Source organism: Tympanuchus pallidicinctus, unplaced genomic scaffold (genome assembly GCF_026119805.1).
Source record: "Tympanuchus pallidicinctus isolate F22 unplaced genomic scaffold, pur_lepc_1.0 scaffold1, whole genome shotgun sequence".
NCBI lineage: Eukaryota > Metazoa > Chordata > Aves > Galliformes > Phasianidae > Tympanuchus > Tympanuchus pallidicinctus.
In genome coordinates this window covers 97,703,619-97,721,393 of record NW_026294618.1, presented here as the reverse complement: position 1 = coordinate 97,721,393, position 17,775 = coordinate 97,703,619, and positions in this window count along the sequence as shown.

Genomic DNA, 17,775 nt, shown 5'->3' with positions numbered 1-17,775 from the left:
CCATACAGTAAGATAAATTAGAGATCTCCTTAGACCCTTGCTTGTAAAGAAATTTTGCACGTCAGAACTACTACTGCTGAATATCTGGCAGGGAATATTTGCTAAACAGAGCAGTTCAATGCAAGGAACCCCAGATTCACTCAGGCTGCCCAGGACCACCTCACCTACCCAAGCTCAAACCAGGGTTAACTGCCAAGGTAGAGCAGGTTGCTCAGGGCCTTCTCCAGCTGGGTTTGGAAACTCCCCAGGACTGCAAATCCCACATCATTTCTAGGCAACCTTTTCCAGAGCTAAACTGTGGTAGGATTTTTTCCTCAATGTACATAAATAAAATCAGACTTGTCTTCCCTCATCGATACCTTTTCTCACTTAGAAGGTGATCTCCTTGCCAGTTTATCACCAAAGCCAACAGAAGAGAATAGTTGTCAGTCTTTAGGCCCTCCATGCTACCATCTCCTAGGTAGATCTGGATGATCATACCTGTTTAATCAGTTATTTTGAATGCAATAAAGAAATTTCTAGAATAGGAATAATGTTCATACAGCTCAGCTTAAAGAATAATTGTTGTCAAAGAGGTCACTTACATTTGTGGTTGCCCATTACCTCAAAATCACTTTTAACTCAGATAAGATGAAAACATGAGTTAAACAAGTAAAAGTTTGCAAAATGTGAAGTAGACAAACATTTATAGAGATGTAGATATGCAAGTTAACCATGGAAATTAATTGAAGATAGTGTGCAAAGGGATTTATATCATCTCATTGTGTCAATTCAGTTTCCTTAGTCTCAAGGCAAAGACCCAGTCCTGTCTTTGTGTATTGTTTCCATTGGAAAGGATCTGCCCTGAATGGGACATGTTTTCCTCTGGAACCCAGATAGAGCTGTGTGCATAATTCACTTCCAAAATTTTTCCCCTTTCCCTCCTCACTAGAAGCTTAGATGCCTTCTGAAGAATTTGCAAACTGACAGCTTGCTTTGAAGGGAAATGCACCTCTATAAACCAGGTCTGTTCCAGCCCTTGTATCTAATGTAACAGGATTTGCATGGTGAAGAAGGCAGAAATTATTGCTTTTTGAAAATAAAGAACTGAATCCTTGAATACCATTAATGCTCCTTCAGCTCTGAAAAAGTTTTTAATCAGCAAAAGGAACAAGGTTCATAAACAACCGTGTATGCATTTAAAAAAAAGAGGGGGAAAAAGGGCAGAGTAGAGTCATTTTAAAAGTATCTCTTTACATGATATATAGGTCTGCTTAAGCAGCCAAAACAATTTCTTTCAATTGCTACCTTTTCCTAAAATGATTTCTACTGTAGACTTTTCAATATCTGCATACTAAGTTACTTATAAATTTGCTTTCCCAACCTCATAAACATTGACTAGCCAGCCATGAGGCTCCAAATAGTTTGGAGCGCAGCAGAGAAGAGGAAACAGCACTCAGTGATATGAGTAATGCCAGCTGAGCTGATAGCAGACCTGACAGTCTTAAAATGACCGTCTTGTAAAGGAGATGTTTCAAACAATGGCAGACAAATGGACTGTACTGGATTAATCACATTTTAAAGGTGTTGAGTGTCAGGAATGGCAATGTATTGTGTTTGTCAAGACTGTAAACAGGCACAAGAAATAATGCATTCCATTTCCCTTATCCTATTTTCTTCTTGCCACAGTGTAGTTGCCTCTAAGACTAGAACGCAGCTGTGCATCACCCCATGCACACAGGCACCACGTTAAATGCTAAGACAATTGGAATTGGTACTGAGCTTTACTTTAAGCTCCTTTAGTACCTCAACTTACCAGAGACTTGAAAGACTGGGTCTTGTTTCACCTTCCTTTTTATTACAATACTGATAGGGATGGCTTAAAAGAAAAAGGGGAGAAAGGAAGGAAAAGTGGTGGTTAGGGAACAACTGCCTTTCAAAAAATAATAATAATCCAAGCCACATCAATTTGCATACAATAAGTTACATCATTGGTTGCATTAAGAATCCTTTTATGTAACAAGGGGGAAAAAAGGGAAAAAAAATAAAACTCAATAAAATGTGGAAAGCACTACTAAGCAACTAAGATTGCCTCTAATACCCAAGTTGGATCATCCAAGGTTAGCTTATGCATTATTAGGTAATGATAGCCTACAACATGAAGAAATACCATGCCCCCATGCAGACCTCTATAAGAATCCACAAAAATGGAGAGCAGTATGTCTGAAGCACCACTCATTTCATTCAGTAACACAAACTCTAATGTTTATTTTAAAGAGTTTTCTTGGCTCTTAGTCTTTAGTAGTTGTAGAAAATGTGAAGCTGAATTTCTTAATTGAAAAAAGACAACAATAAAAGAGAGGTACAGAAACAATGTCAGGATATAGACTTGTCATCAGCACTGAATTAAACATAATCCTGGACAGGTGTGACACATTTCCAATGAGAATCAGTAGTCAGAAATTCTCTTGTCCTAATATTAGTCTACATTCTTGAAATTCAGCCCATAAAATAATTGAACCTAAGGCCAGTTTTAATAAAGACATCTTTTATCAAAACCACACAAAGCTCAGACTCAAGATGAAAGGGAATGGAACATGGGAATACTGAATTGAAATGTATTCAGTGTTTTTAGAGATTAACTTCTGATTATAATATGTTTCATAACAAAAGCAAAAGACAACCAGGTATCCCAGTAAATTTCAACTAAAAAAAAAAAAAAAAATTTGTTCATTTCCTACAACCAAATGCTTCCCAATCTTAAGAGGCAACTGAATAATTAAATATCCCTACACACATAATTTCTGTTTTAATTAAGTATTCTCTCTTTCCAAATTCTCTTTGTCAGAATAATGTCACAAAGCTTCTAGCAGCTGGATTTTCCATATCATTCTTTCAGAAAAATCAAGCTATTCTCACATACAACTTAAAATTGCCGTATTTAATCACTTTTGCATTACTTGTGAATTCTTAATCTTAAGATAGATGTGCAACAAATACCTAACCACTTGAGCCTTTGCTCTGCCCCCACCCCAAACATTCATCATTTGGTGCATTTCAGAGTAAATTTGAAATTTTTTTGATACAATTTGTTCTTGGAATCTGACTTTGATTGTAAAGCAAGAAAGGTAGAAACATAAGAAAAGCTCTCAACATTTTAAAATTTTCCAGACAAGAATATTTCCACACTGTGGGCATGATTTAATTCCTATATAATGCTTTCTCTGTTATCCACTGTTTCTTTAAGAATTTTTTTTTTTCTTTACATATTTGCCTTTCCACTTAGCTACCATAAAATGTACCACATGCTTTCTCATTACAGAATACCAGAACAGATACAACTGTACCGTCTCCTGATGTATATTCATCTCATGCAAACAATTTCACTTGCTTTCCCAGAAAATGCATTAATATTTTCAATATTTTAAGAGACAAAGTTTGCAGCTTTTTAATCAAAGTACTACAAGTGTAAATTTCTAGCAGCACAATGACATTCACAGACTGTATTTTGGATATAGTGATGTAAAGTGTGTTGTATGGGTAAAGTGCGCTGTATGGGTAAGAATTGTCATGTATATGGCATAGGTTACCATATACATGACAATAGAATAAGGATTTGGTGCCTGCTTTTTGGCGTCTATTCATAACACAATATCACAATAGATGTAGATGCATGAAGGAATGCTCTAGTCATCCAAATCTGCTTGTGCTAAGCAACCACACTGTGGGATGTGCATTAACACAGTATCTCCTAGTTCATGGTTAGTATGAATAGTTTTCATATGTCTTCAAGTGAGTCAAAGAGTATGCAGAGGAAAACGCTGTAGCCAACCTTGGCCAACATCACAGTACCACTTCAGTTGGAGAAGTACATATCTGAGCATTCAATGAGTGCTACAATGTGCACAGCATTCTCCAGGAGGGGTCTGACAGTGCAAGGAGACTTCAAAAATGTGCTCAGAGGAAAAAAAAAAAAAGATGGAACAGCTCATGAGTCACATGATGTTCATAAGCTGGAACATTACTCTTCAAATCAAGAGATCAAACTCACTCATTAAACATACGGTCTATGGTCTACCAAATAAGGCACACGCTTCCTAACTTCAAGCCTTTGAGTAGAAGGAGCTGCTAAAATCAGACTGTAGCATTCAAACTATTTGGGTATGCCTTCATAACAAATCCATCTAAAGCATATACTTTATGCTGAAGCAATATTGTGCACTCTACTGTTAAGCAGGTAACAGGACAATTCTGCTAGATAAAAGAGAAAAACATGCAAAAGAATATTTTTTTTTAAACTCAGACTAGAAAAGGGAAAGAGGCACTTGACTGTGACTCTGAAATTCTGCTGTATATTAAGTTCTTGTTGAAAGACTAATCAGAGAAAGTCTGGATTTAGAAAGACATTCACATATGTAAAGGACAAAACACAGTAAATTATTTCTTTCTTCTGGACTCTGATTTCAATGAAACTTTCAGGGCAAGATTTTTCTCATAGCTTTGACGTACACATTTTGATTACTTTAACTGAGAGATGGAATAAGAATATTTATGGACTGGAATAGGAATCCAAGAAATTCACTCACTTGCAATTCTGAATCAACATACTCTTTAGTTGAGATCTGGACATCCCTGTCAGAAATCTACTTAATAAAGATAAATTCAGTTTGCAGTGGCAGTCTACATGCACTATGCTCTTTCTCTTGAATATTGTACTGGGGGAAAAAAAGCAAGCTGAAAACACTTCATTAACCAGATCTGTTAGAGAGATCCTCTATGGCACAAAAGTAATGATCAGCCCACAAATGCACCCGCAGCTACATTAGGTACCAGCCTTACCACAAGCACACTTTTTTTTTTTCCCCATTGCTTACATCTCCTGTTTCTTTGCCACATTCTCAAAGCTGTATTTTTTCTGGATATATGAGTTCATCAAACTGTCAGCAGATCCTTCCTCATCTCCACTGTGTCACTGAACTCCTGCAAGCAGCAATCTCTAAATGCACATATTTCTTCCCATTCAGACTACTTTTAAAGTTCAATATATCAAATGCATCAACAGATATTTGTGAATTCTGATTCCCATATACCAACATATTTCAACAAGGGAAATTAAAACACCAGTGTGTTAAAGAGAGAAAGAGAAAGAGTAGCTGCATGGGAGGTCGGAAAAATTATGATACTTTGTCAGAATGAAATAAATTCAGATTCAATTAGAGAAAAACAACTGCTTCCTCTTCAGGTGGGTAATTTTGCATCTTCTGACTTCTGAATAATTCCAGAATCCACTTTCTAAAACTTCCTCCTTTTTATTTTCAAAAAGAGAGCAGCCAAATGATAATAATTATTCAGAATTTCAGAAAAGTTGAATTATCTGGGCCTTCTCTCATTTTTTTTTAATTCTTGAAGCAAATGCCATTCTGTAAGGCATCGCAGTTGACTCCTCACAAATTATTTTCAGAAATGAAATTGTGGTCTGCTATGAGTATAGCTGCCCTCAATCTTCCAGTCCTCCTCCATTGTTCACTTATTCTGTGTGTTTTCAGCAGCACACAGGACACTGCTGCTAACAAGAGCGTGGGCCTGAATGCCAAGAACATGGACACAGCAGCACTCATTTGCAAAAAGGCAAACATGGAGGCTTTCTCATCCAGAAAATGCTGCAGCTTCTACCTGCACCGTGGTAACAGCAGTGAGTGTAGTATGCAATGCCTGCTTGAGATAAGAAGCCACAAGACTGAAAAGGAATTCTCTGACTATGAACCCCACTGTGCTCCTGGCAGCCCTGCCCTGGCTTTGCAGCAAAAAGAGCACCAAACAGATCAGCCATGACAATAACTACACTTTGCTAAAGTGGTAGAAAAAGAGTTAGAGAAGCAAGCAGGAGCAGGCTGTGCACAGCCACATCTGCTACAGCACAAGTATAAGGTAAGTTAAAAGCTCCCTTGCCTTCTGCAAAACCTAGCCTGGACCATTTTGCTTTATTTTCAATATTATGTAGAGAGCATTTAAAACTTCACCTTTCCTTTGATAGCTGCCAGTAATTGATTGATTGATTGCCAGTAATTGAGTAATTTACTCAAAATTTGTGTAATTTTTGTTCTATCACCGTGTGTAGTCAATGAATATGAAGATGTTATGAAATAAACGAGTTTGGCAAAGCAGATCATAATAACAAAAAGAGAATAGATAGAAAGCTTACCCACGTCATAGGCTCACTGCAAAACTCCAGAGGAGGGATTTCCAGAAGAGATCCTTTCCCCTTGGTAGTCAGCTCCTAAACAAGTCTAGGAGAGGTGCCAGGTTCCATCCCTTCTGGCAATTCACCTGTGCTCCCGTGGCTGACCCATTACTCATCTCAGGTGATTAGTCAGAGGTTCAGGCCATGATTCAGCAATTCCCATGCACTCCCCTATAGAATTTGACATTTTATTCTAAGATATTTTTCATTGATTTTTTTTTTTGGCATTGCTATTTTAAGTCATTAAAAGAATGTATATGAGAATTTAGATTTGCATTTCTCAAATGATTTCAATTAAGACCAAAAAAAAAAAAAAAAAAAAAAGAAAAATGATAGAAAAAGAGGAAATAAAGTTCTGGGGTGGGGAGAATAAATGCTTTAAACACGTTTCCTAAACAAACACCTTGCCACAATGCTAAATGATATCTTTTTTCATGGTCTCAGCTTTTCAATTTGGAAAATATAAAAGAAGGAATTTTAAGAAACCCTTTGAAAACTATTTTTAAAGAGAAAAGGAAGTTGGTTAAAACATAAATTTAAGCATATTCTACTGTCCACATCAATGTCACACAAACCTGGATGAAGCCCTGACCTTTGGATTCTTTGCTGTCCAACTCCAATTCCATTAAACCATTAAACTCAGTCATCAGAAAAAAAAAATGATAGATCAAGATCTTTAAAGTGCTGCACACAGTCTTTATTTCCTACTATAGACCTCATGGCTTTGAAAATTAGTTCTGTGAGCTCACCTTGGACAATTTATCAAGTTTAATGTAACCAATATTGTCTCTAACTTTACCATATAACTAGCAAAGATAGTAGAACAGTGTGACCTCAACAGCTTTCTACTCTTTCTAATTTATAGAAAAAAAACTCCAGAGATCCTTAGAGCAGAGAATGCTAGAATGAAGGAACATTTATTTCAAACATGCTCAGCATCATCACAGATTATTACATGTCTGAGACACTTGACTGTACCGGGTCACTGCCTTCATCTGTTGTTTTATCAGCAAGTCAGTCCCAAGGTGACAGGCGTAACAACTCATTTCAAATGAAGAGGTAGTCAGGAAAAAGAAAGAGAGAAAGAAAGAAACAAAAAAGGGTGAAAATCAGAATCCAGTAAAACATTTTAGAAGCCACCGGAGCAAATAATTCTGTCTAGATGCTGCTGAACACATTCCAGGGTTTTATGTGTTTTCCTCATCTGTTTCAAAACACATTTAACAGTGTCACAGAGTTCAAAACTTTCTGAAAGAGGTTTTACTGGTGGGAAAATGGGGCATGGAGAGATATAATGGCCTGCCCAGATGTATCAGGTATAGCTGGTGACAAAGTTAAGAGCATATCCAGCTCACACTGCATTTCTGCTCAGAATTCTGGCTGCCATACTTAAATCAATGTCAGTACAAGTAGTACGAAACAGTAGGAAGGTAAGCCTTACTGACTGCAATCATCTCCAGTCTGTGGGAAGGAGGGAACGTGCTGAACTTTCTATGTTAATCCCTTTATTAACATCCTTAGCACCTCTGTAACATAAACGATGTTAATAGGAGTAAGCAAATTACAAAAAATATGAAAATGTATTAATTTCACAGGATATTTCAAAGGAAAACAGTGGCAAAAACATTTGTGTCTGCAGAGAGAGCTAATTTATGGGCTGTATGGGTTGTATTTATAAAATGATGTATTTATTTAGAACTATAGTGCTCTAAATGCAACTACAGATGCAGCCAGAAAATATTTATTGAAATGTTTATGTATGTCTGAGTGCCTCACAAATCTGGGCATCCTTGGATTTAAGTCTCCCCATACAGCTGCAATAAGTACTAGCTAAAATCTCACCACTGTAGCGTTAACACAGACTGCAAAACCCAGACAAGAAGCACAGTAAATCGCCAGAAGGTCTGTACATGCTCAGCTGTCTCTGTGGAGCAAACTGGAACCAGGAGACTTGATTAAAGACCATGTAGTAATATCTATCCTGAACTGTAATTGCAAACCAGGTAGCCTGCTACTGCACTTGTGCTGTAAGCTCCATGCGCTGCTCCTCTAAGATGAGGTAAACTAGTTTATACGAAGACCTAAGTGATCAAAATACTTGCACAGTGAACAAAATTACACTGAGATTTCCACAAATGGTGAAGCTTATGCAACAATAAACAATAAGTAATCTTTTTTCTACGATGTGTTGATTCAGTTAACTTTCTTCTTATGTGCTGTGTTCTGAAGGTCACTAAATAATCTCTTTTCTGACAATGGTACACACTAACAAGGCAAATTAGAAAGGACTGGCATCGAAAAGCTGACTAATTTACATAAGGATTCACTCTGATGTGAACTGCAATGAAATAATTTTCACTCCTGGTTGCTTTCTGTGATTACTTGAGACCATAATTTCAAAAGGTTAAAAGCTTGCACTTGACATCAGATTCTCATATCAAACCAAATCCCCAGCCTGTATGCTCTTCGGGTGATATGGGTGCAAAGGGTTGACCTTGTAGAATGAACTGCAGAGGAACTCCATAGCAGTGTGTGGGTATGGCTGTACTTTTCTGCTATGAGACCCTAAAATCCTCCTATGAGCTCTCCAATGCAGAACCAGAACCATGGTCATCAGCCATCTTCCCAACACAATAAGAACCTCCTCTACTCTATTTTCACTCTTTGAAGGCTCTGAATAAGAGCAGTGTATTGATCCTTAGCTCTACTCTATGAGTGCTTTGTCAGTGATAGGAGGGTAGTACTTTTTGTTTGTTTATTTTACAGTAGGATTTCCTCTAAGGCCAATGGAGAATAATACTCCTAAAAGTAAGCTTTCCATTCCCTTTCTAATAGCATTTTATACAGAAGATTTTTCAACTAGATGATTTTGCACTTGTGTTTGCCTATCATCATATTAAAAGGAAAGTAACTTTGCTGTGGTCTCTAAAAAGTAATTTGATAGTTAATCGGTTTTAACTTATCAGCTTTATTAGTATCTTTTGTATTAAAACTTTATGAATTGAAGAGCAATAAGTTTGTACTTGTTTATCTTATTAATGTACACACTGAATCCTTAAGGCATTTTGCCCACTTACACTAAATTATCAAAACCAGTTATTTTGGCATTATAACTGATGGACTGTGCAGCTCTGCTTTATTCCTAGCTTGCACAGAAATTTTTTTAATGAATATTAACTTCTTTGTTAGCATACTTTCAGAAACACTTGGTAACTTGTCTGAGGGCTGTTCTGAAAGTAATGTCTCCTGTTTTATTATGTTGGCCCATAATGCCAGAGGCAAATGTTGGTGTGATAACAGAAGTTGAAATTCGTGTCAATATTCCATTCCATTTCCTTACTCTATCAAATAATGTTATTTTGCTCTTTGTCGCTGTTGTAGTTTCATGGAAAGAAATAGGAGACATTACTTTTGGAGCAAAGTACATATTTAGGAGGCCTTCCATTTGTGCACTTGCACTAATGTCTCTCGTTTCAAGGTGATTTCTTGATTACAGTTTTTTGAAAACTGAAAGAATATTATGAAGAATATTTATATTTGGGTTTAATCTTCAGTGGAAAAAAGTAAAGCTTTTTTTTAAGCAATCTTGGCACCATTCCTGAGTTTTATGATAAAGATTCATAGCAGTTGATAGCACAGTTCAGGGAAGTACTTATTTGTGTCCATGCATTCTATAGGTTCCACAGGGAATTCAGGACACATTTAATTCCTGTGCTGTACTCTGGTTATCCTCTAGGATTATTTTTGTGGAGCTGTTGAAGTGGTTCCAGAGGAAAGCCACGAAGATTATCAAATGTCTGGAGCACCTCTCCTGTGAAGAGAATGTCTTTTACAGTGAGGTTGGTGAGGCACTGGAACAGGTTGCCCAGAGATGTGGTTCCAGAAGACATTCAAGGCCAGGCTGGGCCAGGCTCTGAGCAACCTGATCTAGATTGTGGATATCCCTGTTCACTGCAATGGAGTTGGTCTAGATGACTTTTATAAGTCCTTTCCAACTCTAAGCAGTTATGTTGAGGTAGCAGGGCTTATTCAGCCTGGAGAAGAGAAGGCTCCAGAGAGACTTCGTTGCAGCCTTCCAGTAAGGAGCTTACAAGCAGGGTGGGGGTCTGACTTTTTAGACAGTCTGATAGTGATAGGATATGGGAGAATGGCTTTAAACTAAAAGAGGAGAGATTTAAGTTGGACGTTAGCAAGACATCTTTTACTCTGAGGGAAGTGAGGTGCAGGAGCACATTAACAGAAAGCTTGTGGATTTCCCATATCTGGAGGCATTCAAAGCCAGGTTGGATAGGACTCTGGGCATTCTGATATGGTGACTGGCAACCCTGCCCATGGCAGAGAAGTTAGAACTAGATGATCTTTAATGTCCTTTCAAACCTAAGCCATTCTATGATTCCTTTTCCTCCACCTTAGCTGAATTATTTTTTTTAAAGAAAGGTAATTTTTTTCTAAATGCTAGGTAAGTAGAGAGTAGATGGACTGAAAAGTGACTGAACTGTGAGTTTCACAAGGTTGTGATTAGCAGCATGAAATCCAGCTGAAGGCCAATCACTAGCAGTGTAACTTAGATTCTTAGATTTTAATAAAGGGGTCAATACTGATTACCAGTCTAGATGGTCTAGATGATGGGGCAACAGGCTGCAGATGATACAGAACTATGAGAAGTGGTCAAAACACCTAATGGTTGTATTGCTAGTCAAGAGGCTGGAGAAATCAGTCTGACAGGAAGCTCATTAAACTCAACAAACGGAAGTGCAAAGACCTAAATCTAGGGAGGAACAATCCTAGACACCACTTATATGCTGAGCCAACCATTAAGAAGAAAAGCTTTTCAGAAGGAGACCTGGAGCCTGGAAACACAAAGTTGAACATGACCAAACAAAGAGTCTGTGGCAATAAAGACCAATATCCTTCTGGACTGCATTAGGAAAAGCATCACCAACAGACTGACAGAGGGAATCATTCCACTCTATGTAGCACTAGTGAGACATCTCTGGAGTACCGGGTCCAGTTCTGGTTAATTCAAAAGAGACAAGTAAATCCTGTAGTGAGTTTTGCACAATGTTGCAAAGATGATTAAGGGGCTGGAACATCTTCTAGTGGGAAAGGAGAGACTGTCAGAGAGCAGGGACTGTTCAGGTGGAGGAGTGTCAGGAAGACTCTTATCAATCTTACTCCTTCACAAGGGAGTTAAAGAGATGAAGCCATACTTCTGAGTGATATCCAGTAACCGGAAAAGCAGTAATAAGCACAAAGCAAAATACAGAAACATCCGCTTAAACGTAAGAAAATCATTTTTTACTGGTGGTGTGGTCAAACACTACTGCAGGTTACCCAGAAAAACTTTAGAATCTCCATCCTTGGAAGTATTGACAACCGAGCTAGAGAGTAACAAATGACCTGCTTCAGCTGACCCTGCTTTGAGCAAGGGGTTTGAAATTTATGATCTCAGCAATCCTATGAGTCTGTGATTCCTCAACCCAGCCATTATATTTGTTTACTTGAGGGAAACACAAAATGTAAAGAGTTTCACTCATTTGCCATTATTAGGCCATGTTATCAATTTCAGAAAGGAAGTAATTACTGAAACCAAAGCACTGTATTAGCCTTTTACGTAGAAAAAAATAAATAAAATAAAATAATAATAAAAAAACTCAAGCTTCCTCAGGTTTCAGTTTAAATTGCTTCAAAGTAGCATTATTAAAACCAAAATACTTCTCAAAATACTTTTGACTCAGCCAGTTCTTGTGATCTTTCCAGAACTTAATAGCCTCCATTTAACTTTGAATGCACAAGAGTTGTTCTCTTTGTAGTTGAACAGTTGGAAGTACAGACAGTCCAGAGATCCACTCCAGCTTTGCCAGATTTGTTGCAATTGGTTCAGTGTCTACAGTTCTGAATTTCACTGACCCGTGTGAGCATAGCAGCTTGTGTTTGCACACGGGAACAACACATTCTCTGAGGCTTGGCAAGATCAATAGTCCCCTGAAAGATATCTGAATGAATAACAGCAATTTGTCTGTAATCATATTACTTCAATTCAGACTGACTACATTACTCAACCTGCTGAAACTCTGTCCATTCTAACTAGCTATTATACATTTCTTAGATCTTTTAATGTCTAGAATTGAGACAAACCTGTAGAAAGCTTCTAACTGGATTAATAAATAATAGCCAAACATTTAATACATCAAATAAAAGACTTCCAGATGTGAATCCTGAAAGAAAAACACACCAAGGAATTTTGTTTTTTCAGTGATATTTTTTAATCAGGTAGGAGCCATTCTCCAGATCTTTCTAACTAAGGGAGATGGTTTATTGATGGGACTTGGTAGATCAAGTTGATGGTTGGACTTGATGATCTTGAAGGACTTTTCCAACCTAGTTGGAAAAGATTCTGTGATTCCAATGAATCTAAGACTTAAAGGTAGCTTTCTATCAGACTTATAAACTGGTGTGTATTCTTAAGAATTTAGCCATTATAGATGCATGGATATTTTTCAGTTGGACTTCAGTATAACCTAAATGTCTTCTGACTTTGCAGAAACCAAATCACTCATGTATGGCTGTGATCTCCCACAATTTCTACACCTTCTTTTCACACAGGTCTAGATTATTAAGGTACTATTGCCCTCTCAGCTCTAGATGTCATTATTTAAAGTTGGGTTTGGAGTCATTCCCTGAGCTTAGACTTCCACTATATCACTTTGAAACAAACAAGATTTCACAAGCCAGACACCTGAAAATTACACCTGTGCCCTGCAAAATACCCAAGGAGCCCAAGCAGACCTTTCTGCAAAGCCCCAGTTCATAACATTTTCCAATTAATTCAAGAGCCCTATATAGCCACAAACTACCTGCTGAAAGTCAAAGACGTTTTAGAAAAATTATTAAGTCAATCATTTTTGTTTTGTGACAGTAGGAGTAATACAGATGTAAGACATACATACACACTACTCCCTTTCTCAGTTTCAATGTGTGACTGTTGCAGATTCCTGAGAAACAGGATTTTCTTGGCTAGAAAACAGTTAGCTCTTTATGGAAGCCTTATCTGAATGGGTGATTCTCAAGGCTTGACAGTATGCTGATTCAGTGCAACATGAAGTCTCAGTGGAGTCACGCAGCACAGGACAGCTCTGCAATCAAACTTGTCTTTATAGAATGAAATTGAGGTAACAAATTGATACAGCTGCATACAGATTTGTCTTCTAATCTGTCAGAGCTTTAAAAATAAAAGTGGATTCTATTTTGTTTTAGTGTCAGCATTTCAGATAAAGAATAACACTACTGTTAGTAACCCAGTATGTTTAATGAGCCTTATTCTTTTTCCTGCTCAGCAGCAAGCTTTTTCTGTTAACTGTTCATGCAAACTCCTAAGCACTGATACAGGCCTCCAGGCAATGCTATCAGGCAAAAAAATCAGCAAGGAGCAATGCCTCCATAATGCCTCCTTCCTGAGAGTTCATCTTTTGAATTAACAGTTGAATCAATATTTATCCATTTTAGTGAGCAAAAGTACTGACAGTGCAGGTGTCAAGTCTCTGCTGGCCCCACTGGGACTATGGGGGACATGATGGGAGAAAGGAAGAATGCCCCAAACCTACTATTATAAAAGGCTCCTGTGTATTTCCTACTGCAATGGGGAAATGCCTGGTATGCATTTGAGTAGCGTTTCAGCTACTGAACAGTTACCCCTATTTAGGAAAGCAACAGGTCTTTTAGGAATTTTACTCTTCCTGGGCCATACACGTCAGAAGTCCAGAGCAGGATCACAAACCAGTGCCAAAGCAGCAGCTTCTCTGTTGGCTCCCACGGTTTCAAAGCAGAAGGAAGCTGAGCGGGGTGAGTTCTGCTATGCTCAGCAACTCTATTCTCTGTGTTTGGAAGAAACCCAGGGAGGGCTCAGTGGCCACATAAAAATCCTTCAGAGAAGCCCTGATGCAGCAGGTTGGCTGATGTTCTTTCCGAAGTCATAACCAGTCATTGAATCTCTTACATTCCCAGTGAATATTTACAAACTAAACCTTTCTTTTCACAGAACTGTGATTATTACAATGCAGTTTCCCAGTGCTCTACTGCACAGCCATGGGTTTTGAACAATACTGTAAGCTATCCTATAAGCTATCTTGCAGCATTTTAAAGGCAAAGATAAAGACCATCCCAATAGTACCTCTGGAAATCTTCCTTCGAAGAGGTAACTTTGGAGATGTTGCTATTTAAGATTCCACAGGAAATATGCTCCTTTTTTGATTCCTTTTTTTTTTTTCCATTTGTGAAATCTTTCTCTTGTATAGAAACCTCTTGTATATACAACATATACAACCTATATTTGCACTGCAATTGCAAGCATTTCTCTGGATTTCAAGCCTGATGGAGAAGATAATGCCATTTTCCAATACTGCAATTACACAACCATCTCTACAAACTTCATTGTCATGAATTCCCACACCATATATCCACCTTGCTGCATTTGTGCATACGGGAAAAAAAAAAAGAAGCCAGTAAGTCCAGTATGTCAAAACTCTACATATTGCACACCGGAAAACGGGGAAAACTCTAGATTCCATAGTGAGTCCATTTGCAGTGTAAATACCATGTAAATCACTCTACTCTCTGAATGTTCATAAACTAGATGCATCATCAGTGGATGCATTGAATAAGGCAAGAAATGGCTGGAATAAACCTTGAGAAGCTATAATACAAAATGAATCACAAATCGCTCATTTTTAAAAGGCAAAGCATTAGATAGAGGTAATAATAATCATGGCAAGGAAGAGGAGAGAAATGTTGAAAGAAACAGAAGGCTGAAGCATTCAATATCCCCTGTGCTTCTGTCTTTGCAAAAAATGTTCAAAATACTTAACGTGATTAGCTTGAGCAAGAGAAACACAGGCAAAAGCAGGGAAGGAGCAGGGTGTTTGAATGTTGGATGAATTCACATCAGTGGGGCCTACTGAAATTCATCCTGAAGTGCTTAAGAAACTTGTTAGAGCAATCTCTAAACCATTAATAATTATCTTCAAGATCTTATGAGAATTGTTGTGTTCCCAAAGGCCTGAGGAAAGACAAATTAGTAGATTTTAAAAGTGGAGAAGAGGAACTTGCGGATTTGTAGACAAGGTGGCATTGCACTGACACCTGGAAAGATACTGGGACAAATTACTAATAATCTGTTTTTAGGACTTTCAAGCATAACAAGCAGAAAAGAAACAGACAACACAGATTTGTCAAGAACAGATCGTGTAAGACCAAACTCATTAGTTTCTTTGACTGTATAACTGGCTTTTTGGAGTGTGGAGAAGCTGTAGAAGTGATTTAGTTTGACTTTTGTAAGGCTTTCAAGACAGTGTATCACGGTGTTCTCCTACTGAACCATAATTTGATTTGTCTAAGGTGTGTGCATCATTCTCTATACTCAAAAGTGCTATGTTATCATACTGGGAGGGTATTTCAAGAGACCTAGATGTGGCTTGCTCCTGTTTAATTATTTTACAAAAGACATTCAAGATGGGACAGTGAATCCAGCTATAAAAACTGTGCTATAGTTGAAATCTAGCTGGTTGAAAGCACCTTGAGTGAAAATCTTACAGAAAGTAACAGTCTTGATCAAGTGGAGAAATCGTTTGAAATTATCAGAATGAAATTCACCATGGACTGCAAAGTGGATTAAGGAAAGAAAGAAGAGTGTACAAACACAAAATGTGCAATACCTGGTAAAGCCTGTAACAGACTTCCAGTTATGTGAGTCTAAACAACATGCCTCAAAAAGTGCAAGTGTCTTTTTGAGATGTACTAGCAAAAACATAGTGAGTACAAGATCAGTCATTATTCCATTCAACTCATTTCAATACAGACACAGCCTTACTGAAGGAGTTTATCCCATTTTCCACAACACTTCAGGAAAAATGTGAATAAAATTGAGAGATCTCAAAGAGGGCAAAAATAATGAGAGGGTAATAAACATGATTTATCAAGATAGAAGGAACTGATAGAGAAGACTATAGAAGGCTTTGCTTCATTTCCTTCACTATAAAAATTTATTATAAACCTGATAGTTATCTGTTGTTTTCTGCATTTACCTATGATGTATGGACTATTAGCAAGAACTAAAATAGGCTAGATATGAGGTAGGACTTTGTAATGATAGTACAAAATAAGCACTAGAACAGTTTATAGATAGGGAGGTTGTGGAATGCTTACCACAAAAACGGTTTAAATGTGGACTAGAGAAACATCTGTCAATGGACATTTAGACAAAGGCTGGACTAGTAAAGTCACTTGAGGTCCTTATATTTTTGTGTAGCTGAACCAAGAATCACCACGAAGCTTGTGCTTGACATAGTAGATGTCCCATTCTTTTCTTACAAGAGACCTTACTATACCAGTTTTCAGCTGCCGTACCAATGGTGTTTACCCACTCTTTCATATTCCATTCAGATCTATTCATGTTCTATCTTTCTGCAGGGTGAGAAGAACCTAGACCAACTTTTCTTCATCCACATTCTTAGTTTACCAGAAAATTTGATAATTTTTAAGCATTTATTTGCTATTAAGTTTTCTTTATAGGATACGCCAGCAAGATACCTTTTTCTTCAAGCAGTTGCATCTCTTTCTCAAGCTGCTGTATCCACTAAATTGCTGCAACACAATAGTACTGGAAATTGTTACCATTATCTGGGCAATCAACTGCTTATGATTCTCTGGCTGGAACCCAGTGTTGTATTCATAACAGCTAACAGTTAACAATGATATTTTATTAGAGGATATGTTCGAGGACTGGCAGCATAGTTTGCTGCTGTTATGCAAGATCAGCCTTCTCAATTAAAGCTCTGTTAAACCTAGCAGATTCGCCTAATGCCTGTCATTTGTGGCTACCATGAAAGCATCCTTTCTCTTGTTTTGTATTGTTATCTATTCACAGATTATAAAGTAAATCTGCCTTGGAGACAAAACTGCATGAGCAGCTAAAGACAGAATTTGGCCCTCTGTATATTCAATCTGTTCAAAATCAGGTTGTTTACTTGATTGACATTTTGTGAATTTTATTAATTACACAGTAGTTCTTCAGTCCTATTTTCAGAGCTGTGAACTGCATTTTTAATTATTTTTCCTATTGTTGTATTTTTCCCTATTGTTAAGAATTATTGTCATCTGTATTTTCTGTTACTGATGTGTTCCCTGTGCAGTCATGTTTTTGACATGTAGCCAACAGCAATGAACCAGCACTTTGGCTCATTTGGGTAGAGGTGTTCATCTGGTATAAATCAGAGTTACTTCGTTATCAATCAGCTTCACCACAGAGATATTTGACATTACCTATCTGACTCTATACAAGCACTCAAATCCTCAGAATCTGGAGAACTTAACTCCTGTTTTTAGCATGATGCAATAATTTGTGCTTACCACACTTTTCTTTATAATAAAAGCTGAATCCATGAACAAAATAGGTACAAATCCAACAAAATAGGTACATTTAGCTTTAATCCTGATCAGCATGTGTGGATTTAGGCCACTGTTTGTCATTTTACTTTGCTCACAGAGTTGCTTGGACAAGG